The sequence below is a fragment of the Ovis canadensis genome, chromosome 23, assembly GCF_042477335.2.
Source record: "Ovis canadensis isolate MfBH-ARS-UI-01 breed Bighorn chromosome 23, ARS-UI_OviCan_v2, whole genome shotgun sequence".
NCBI classification, from domain to species: Eukaryota; Metazoa; Chordata; class Mammalia; order Artiodactyla; family Bovidae; genus Ovis; species Ovis canadensis.
This window is the reverse complement of record NC_091267.1, coordinates 39,668,518-39,677,096: the sequence shown is the minus strand read 5'-3', so window position 1 is coordinate 39,677,096 and position 8,579 is coordinate 39,668,518.

Here is an 8,579-nt window from a genome sequence, read left to right as displayed (position 1 = left end):
AGGCTTGTCTTGCCCGAGAGCGTGTTCGCTCCTGAGACGGGATTGGACTCTGGAGACGCCGAGCCGCCCCTCCTTGTTATTTCTCAAGTTTTATCACCGCGAGAGCCGCCGGGGGAGCTGCCCGAGCCTGCCCCTCGGCTTCCAGGCGGCCCGGCGGGGTGCTCGCTCGCGGGAAAGCGGTCCAGGCCACCCCCTCTCGGCCTGCTCTCCCACGCCCCGCACCCCGCGGCTGCCCCGCCTTCCGCCCCGACTCCTGGGGCGTCCTCCTCGCAGACGCCGCTCGGCGCATTCCCACTGCAGAACCCCAAACCGCCTTCAGGGATCCCTGCCCCAACACGGGCGCTCCTAGGTGCCAGGAACACCGTTGTCACTGGACCGGCGAATCCTCCCTCCAGCTTCTGATAAAACGTTGAGCGCAGTCTCCTTGTTAATGCAAAATATATATGTATTCTTACCAAACTTCACTCCCTCGATAAGATAAAGGACAGAGGAGAAATTATCGCCAGTGGCACGAATAAGCTGACACTGGGTACATCAGAAATTGAAAGCAAATAAAGGAAATGCTGACATCTCACCATTTTCACGCACCCCAAATGTGAGGGATTAAGCTCAGAGCTTTCATGTCCAGCCGATGGTGTAGCCTTATTTGAACCTTGTAAGGAAGAATTTGTTTTTCTTATATGAAACTATTGATTTGAGGAATTACCTGGTAATTATACTAAGATGCAGTTTTTCAGTTCGTGGTCAAACAAAAATTCACCACACAAAAGCTTCTAGTCTAAAATGAGGCTTCCAGATTCAATATCATTTAACAAACGTTCATCAGGGCCAAGAATTACACAGGCGCTGGAGGAAAGGAAACAACCCAGATCCCGCCCAGAGCAATGCAAAGTCTAGAAGGGATTAAAGGTAATGATCATTGCCCAGTATGCTAAACCTTTTAATAAAGAGGTAGCTTATAACATTAGGGTGTGCATGCCAAGTCGCTTCAGTCATGTCCAATTCTTTGCAACCCCTATGGACTGTAGTCAGCCAGACTTCTCAACCCATGGAATTCTCCAGGCAAGAGTACTGGAGTGAGTAGCCATTCCCTTCTCCACTCTTGGGGATCTTCCCAACCCAGGGCTTGAACTGAGTCTCTTATATCTCCTGAATTGGCAGTCAAGTTCTTTACCACTAACACCACCTGAGAAGCACCGTAACATAAGGGCACAGTCCTTTATTTCTCTCTAGACTGAGTTGTGTTCTCTAAGCCTCCACCTACTAGACTCAGGATGAGCTCCCTCTTGGACATGTGTTGTTGCTGTCTCAAAGTCTGTACACAAATTCCAAGGTCAGGATTCTCAGGCAGTGCAGATTATTCAGAGAAGGCACTAAGACCTTCATTCATCCCATGCTGGTCACCCCCTATAGGCTATTTGTCTAAGTCGTGGGTTTTCCTAAAGTCTTGGGCTTTCCTGAACTACTAGGCCTAAGCTCTCAGGATGCAGACACTGAGCTCAGTTTCCTAGTCCTGTCTCTGAGGCATGCAAGGATCCCATGCACTCAACAGAGTCTTTGTCTCACCTCTGGAGGCCTCTGTATGGAGGAGCTCTTCCAGTCTCAGAGAAAGTTCTCCACACTTCACTCCAACTATTTTCATCTCCCATCCTCCACCTTCACTCTGACCATGACCTCAAGAGCGAGCCTCTCAAAGTGTTTTCTGGCCTCAGGTAAACTTTAAAACATAAGCCTGGACCATAGCTCTCATCACAAAGGAAATCTACTAGCCCCTTGATTTTTTTTAACCCTCAGCCTCCAGGGCTGAATAATGCTTGAGATAAGAACCAACAGAGAAAAGGGGAAGGGTAGGAGCATGTTTGGGGTTAAGGCCATAGAAATAACCCTAGTGGAACTCTGGAGAATCTTGAGGGCTTCCCACGTCAAGGAAACAGAAAGAAGTTTATTCAGAACCATGGATGGAAGAACTCCTGAGCTGGGAATTAGGTTAGAAAGATAGTCTCCTAACAAACCAGGCTGAGGAGTTGAATTTCATCCTGGATGAGATGGAGAGCCAGCCATTCAGTCTGTAAAATGATCACTTTGGGTGAGTTAAATGGGCTCACTAACTTCATTAATGAACCTCTTTCTGCCATTATATGGGTATTCTTTGTTGTTGTAGTTGTTGCTAAGTCATGTCCATCTCTGTGACCCCGTGGACTGTAGCACCCCAGGCTTCCCTGTCCTTCACCATCTCCTGCAGTTTGCTCAAACTTATGTCCATTTGAGTCAGTGATCCCATCCAGCCATCTCATCCTCTGTTACCTACTTCTCCTCCTGCCCTCAATCTTTCCCAGCATCAGAGTCTTTCAGTACTTTCAGCTTTGTCCACTAGAGTCTGACCTGATTCCTACTCTCTTCTATGTGACTAAAACCATAAGATAACTATCATGTACTGTATAATTAAGCCGATTGTTAAACCTACTGATTATATGACAGCTACTCTGAGCTTCCATGGTTTCCACGGCTTCTACAAAATAAAAGTTATAGGGATTTATTCTAGAAATGCTGAAAGAAAGCATATGGGTGATATTTTCTATTTGTATTATAAAATTCTAGGTGCAATATGAATACTGAATAATTTCTATATGGAGTATTAGCAACTATCTTGGAATTTCCTGTTTTGCTAAGGCATATATCTGTCCATCATGTGTATATTAGCCTAGTCCCAATAAAAAGCAATGCATTTTTATAATTTAGAAGTTAATCTTCATGGGCAGTTATGATTATAACATAACTATGACTTGAAGATAAATTGAAACTGCTTTTATTTTTCCTATGAAAATTATAATTGTAAATGAGATTATTGAAAATGTATTTAAAATATGAGCTTTGGTTTGAATATGGTTAGAATCAGATGCCTTCTATAACAGCATTATTTTAAAATCATCACGAGACATTGTAAACCATAAAGAGTTATTCTGAAATATCTTTATTTCAATACTTTACCCCAAATTGCAAAGTCAGTTGGAAGTCACTACTAAAAGAATAATGTGCAAAAAAATGGAAAAGAAATATTAGTTTTCCTCGTTATCTTCTTAGTTTGAGGAGTGAGAGCAATAATTAAATAGATCAAAAATGGAAGGTGAGCTTATGCTAACATATAAAATGTCAGAGATCTAGGTGAACTATCAAATTTTTCAGTAGAAAGCAAATTTAAGATCACTAGGAAGAGTTCTCCATAGCTAAGAGAACTCTCTAGCCATAGAAAGGATAATGACCCTCGGAGCTGGGAGCTGACACCTGGCCCACTAAGAAGGCTGCCTTGCACAACTCCATGCCCACAGGTGCTGGTTTCACACACCCACTCTCCTCAGTGGTTTAAATAGGCACGGCACCCCAAATGTGGGTCTCCTCACATATCCCTGTGAAACACAACCAGAAAAACTGTATGATAGTTGGCACAAATTTGTTGGTAGGGAAGAAATATTTATGAAAAGCGGACAATAAACTGAGTGCAAGTTTCACATTGAACAGTCCTGCTAGTGACACAGATGAGCTCTGCGCTGAAACATTAGCTCCGAGGCATTTGTAGAATATTGTTTAGGAGAAATAGTCACCCTGAGAAACAGTACCCAAACAAATTGCTTATTGGAGCGACAGTGAGGAAGACTGTACAAACATGTATTCAAATGCCAGGAGCCTTCCCAGACTTTATTTTTAGAAATTAGCTCCCCAGGATTATCTCCTCTTAATGTGGACTTTCCAAGTGGTTCAGTGGTAAAGAACCCATCTGCCAGTATAGGACACATAGGAGACGTGGGTTCGATCCCTGTGTCAGAAAGATCCCCTGGAGGAGGGCGTAGCAACCCACTCCAGTATTCTTGCCTGGAGAATCCCATGGACGGAGGAGCCTGGCGGGCTATGGTCCATGGGGTTGCAAAGAGTCAGACATGACTGAGCACACAGGAACGCACCCCTTAATGTGTACACTTGCTGTTTTGGAGAAAGCTCCTCCCTGGTGCTTGGGAGCTAGACAGTTGGATTCTCTCATCCCTGCTGCCCCTTTCCTCCAAGAGTAAAAAACTCTGCTACTGCCATGCCAGCCTCCAGGAGAGGACTCTGCTTTCCTGTTACCACATTTCAAAGTGTGACTGAAGTTCCTCCACTAAATTCCCAGAGCATCACTAAGAAGAGCTTGATTTTGGCGGTCTTTTAAAAAGACTACTGGAGAAAGTTGAAGTCAAGAGTAAGCTATAATATTTCACTGCTGCTCAGGACAAGAGCCATCCCAGGATCTCCATCTGCCTCCTTCCCCTCCTGTCTGCCCCCTGGCAAGCCACCTCTCCAAGCTCTCCTTTCACCCCTACAGAAATGCTCCAGGAAGCAAAGAGAACCTCAGAACAAGACCACAACGAGCCCTGGCCTTCCGGGGAACAGCAGTTTACACTTTCTCATCTTTCATGCTCGGTTCTTAATCTTGAGGATTGATCTCTACAGAGAGTGATTGACAGTAGGACTATCCATTTCTTCTCAGAGAAAACATTCCCCTCCACAGAGGTGTGGCCTTTTGCTCTCACTTTGCATCAAACATACACAGTTTGAGCATTGGTACATCTTTCAAATTCAGAAATATTCCATTTAAGTAACAACCTTGTCAACAGTTCAATCCAGATAGGGTGTGCCAGGTTCAGAAATGCTCCCTTTCAGTCTCTCCTTACTTAAGAAATGATTCAAGCCACTGTGACAATGGTTTTACTCTTCCTCCAGGGAAATCTTCAGAGGCCTTGACCAACAGCCTGTCTTCTGCAAACAAGCCTTTCAAGGAGAGAGGAGTGGTCTCTTGATGACTTCACATCAGGCTGGAAGGAACAGGAATTTCCACACAGACAGCAACTCCATTGTGTGAGTGATGACTTCTTACAGTAACTGGAGGAACCCAGTGTAACAAAGCCCTGTTACAGGGTGAACTTGGTTCTTCTCAACTTAGAACCTTCCCATAATCCTTTGCTTCATTCAGCGTGAAGATGTCCTCCCACTGGGTGAGGCTGTAGTTTCTCCTGTATGTTCTCATGATGCCAGGAGCTCACTGTGTGCTTCCGTTGTTCAGAGGGCGTTACTTGAGCTCCAAGGCTACAGGTGTGAACAGGCCACCTTCCAGATCCCATGTGTCATTCATCTGATTCATTGCACCGTCAGCCTTCTTTCTTTCCAGAAGTTTAGAAGGACCATCCCTCAAAATCAGCCGGGGGAAGGGGCGGACCCCCTGCTCAGGAAACGCACTCAGGAAGGAAGAAGCAGCTTTTCCCACCAATTCTCTATGGGCAGTCAATGATTTACTTCAGCAATTATTATTTATTGCTATTAATCATTTATTTAATTGATTATTCATTATCTACTCTTGAATGTCATTTACTCAAGATTTATTCTTCTTAATTTTTTCTTTCTCTTTTCAGCCTGCTCAGTTTCCCAAGCCCTTCTGTATCCAGATGAGCAGTAGCTTTCCACCAGTTAGCTACTTAGTGTTCACTAAAACACTAAAGGACAAAGCAAAGGTTCTTTTCTTGCATGGCTTTGAAGGATCATACTTGCATTTGCCTTTCAGTGTTATAATAAGCTACATGTTTTCCTAATTGACAAGTTCTAGTTTTAACTTGCAAGGCTTTCCAGATGGCTTAGTGGTAAAGAATTTGACTGCCAAGCAGGAGACACAGGTTTGATCCTTGGGCCAGGAAGATCTCCTGGAGAAGAAAACGGCTACCCACTCCCATATTCTTGCCTGAGGAATCCCGTGGACAGAGGAGCCTGGCAGGCTACAGTCCGTGAGGTCACAAATAAACTGAACAGGACTTATTGACTAAATGACAATATTCCCAAGATATCTGACACTAATATCACCCAATATCAACTTTTCCTTTTCATTGGCACACTGGGAATAAGGTTTTCTCTCTCAGAGAGATATTGGAAAGTGATAAGCACATACTGTTCTTATGACATAATGTAAGATAAAGACATCTTACTTTCAGCCACATTTCTTTATCATAATAAACAAAGTGTTTCTGAGAACAGATGGTCTGAGCCTTGCTCTACTAGTCTCTCTCAGCAATAGTTTTGCAAACTTTTCTATTCAAAGAGGCAGGAGATCCTATGTAATGTCAATTGGCCAGGAATATGCCAGGTATTTTTTTTTTTCCCCAAGTTTGTCCATGGCCCTCTAGCTTATTCTTCCCCTAATCCTTTCTTTTAATTTTGAACAAGTGGAAGCAATGTTCCTTTTTTTTTTTTTTTAGCAATGTTCTTTAGTTCACAGTAAACCTTTGTACTTGGCCATTGTTGAGGCGAAATCAAAGAGACCTTTTTGGCAACAACATAGTATTAGTAAAATAAAGAAATTCCCTCTAAAAATAACAGGGATCCAAGACAGCCTGATCTGGGTACTCTAACCCCATCTATTTAGAGATTGTAACTGAAATTTTAAATTGCCTGTTAAGTTGTTTGACATAATTGTTCTGGGCTAGGTAGTTATTAAGTCTCTAGCCTCTTCATCTTGTGAACGTGTAAATTTTTAGAAAAGAATTTTCCTTTTACATCTGAATTACATAGGATAAAATTCATAGACATTAAGCATTCACTTCAGTAAGTTTTGACAAATATAAGTGTACAAGTTTGACCAGGTATGCTGTGCCTAGTCACTCAGTCGTGTTGACTCTGCGACCCCATGGACTATAGCCTGCCAGGCTCCTCTGTCCACAGGGATTCTCCAAGGCAAGAAACTAGAGTGAGTTGCCATGCCCTCCTCTAGAGGATCTTCCCAAACCAGGGACAGAAACTTGATGTATATATGTGTGTAAATATGTTATTAATACCATCATTTATGAATAAAGCTGCTGTGAACATGTGTAAGTCTTTTTGTAGGCATAGTTTCATTTCTTTCCTGTATGTCCCCAGTAGTAGATTACGTAGGACAAAAGGCATCATGATGTTACTAAATTTGTACATGCCAAAAGTCACGTACATGAACTTAAAAACAAATCCAGTGGAACCGCAAGTAGACTACCTTCAAACTGAGGAACATCATCACCAGGATCAGTAGTTCTTGCAGTGGCTTCTCTTGTTTCTCAGCACAGGCTCACGAGTACAAGGATTTCAGCTGTGGCAGCACGTGGGTGCAGTAGTGGTGGCATGTGGGATCTTCTCCGACCAGGGACCAAACCCATGTCCCCTGCATTAGCAGGCAGATTCTTTACCACTGGATCACTGGGGAAGTCGGGAATGTAGAAGCTCTTGACTCACTCTGAAATATGATGACAGATACAAAACCTAGGAAATGATGAGACTGATGTTGCAAGAATTCAAGTCTTTGGGTTTTCCTACGATGAAAATTCCTAACCTCATCTACAAGTAAATCATTTCCCCATTTTTTAGCCCTCTTTTTAGCACTTATATACTCTATTTAATCAATACTTTACAAGAAAGACTCAGTCTGCTCTTGTATACTTCATCAAGTTTTTTCATGGTAAGCATGGTGAACTATATTGTGGTTTCTGGTCCACTTATTACCTGGACTGTTGTTACCTATATTTTTTTATTCTTATTGCAATCAATTATGAAAGAAATCTATATCAAGGAAGTATTTCCTCCACAGACTCATTTAGGTCTACATGTTTCCTATCTTTGGTGAAATATTCATGGCTAGAAAGGTTCTAATGGCTCCATTTTCCTATTTCAAGGCAAGAATATTTATTCTAACTCTTGGGGCTTGGAATTTTAAGTGATTACCAGATTTTTCAGTTTATTAAGACTTTGCTTGCAATTGACACAATTCTCACCATTTATTTAGATGCACGCAAGCCAATGATTTACTTGTAGATGAAAAGAGGTTAGGAATTTTCATCGTAGGAAAACCCAAAGACTTGAATTCTTGCAACATCAGTCTCATCATTTCCTAGGTTTTGTATCTGTCATCATATTTCAGAGTGAATCAAGAGCTTCTACATTCCCGACTTCCCCAGTGATCCAGTGGTAAAGAATCTGCCTGCTAATGCAGGGGATATGGGTTTGGTCCCTGGTCGGAGAAGATCCCACATGCCACCGTGGGAGAAGAAAAAGATCAGGTATTGTTTTGGTATTCATTCCACTTAGACAACCAAAGCTATCATGTGAGACTTTTTAACATCATAACACAGTAAACACAGGACAAAGAACAGTGTTTCCATTGCCTTCACACTAAGTACTGCAAGGCAGTATCAGGATATAACTTTCAAACCTCAGGTCCCTTTGAGATACGTCTGCTCATTTCTACCTGGATGTTAGGGGTTTTGTTTTTTGGTTTAATATTTATGTGTTTATTTATTTCTATTTGGCTACATCTAGTATCAGTTGTGACCAGCAGGCTAAGCAGTTATGGCATGTGGGCTTAGTTGCCCTGTGGCATGTGGGATCTTAACTCCCTGATGCCAGGGATCAAACTGGCATCCCATGCATTGGAAGGCTGATTCATAACCACTGAACCACCAGTAAAATCCTTTTGGTTTTGGGGTTTTTTTTTACATTTGGGGATTACTTTTCTTTTTTATTATGTTTATTTTTAATTGATTGAT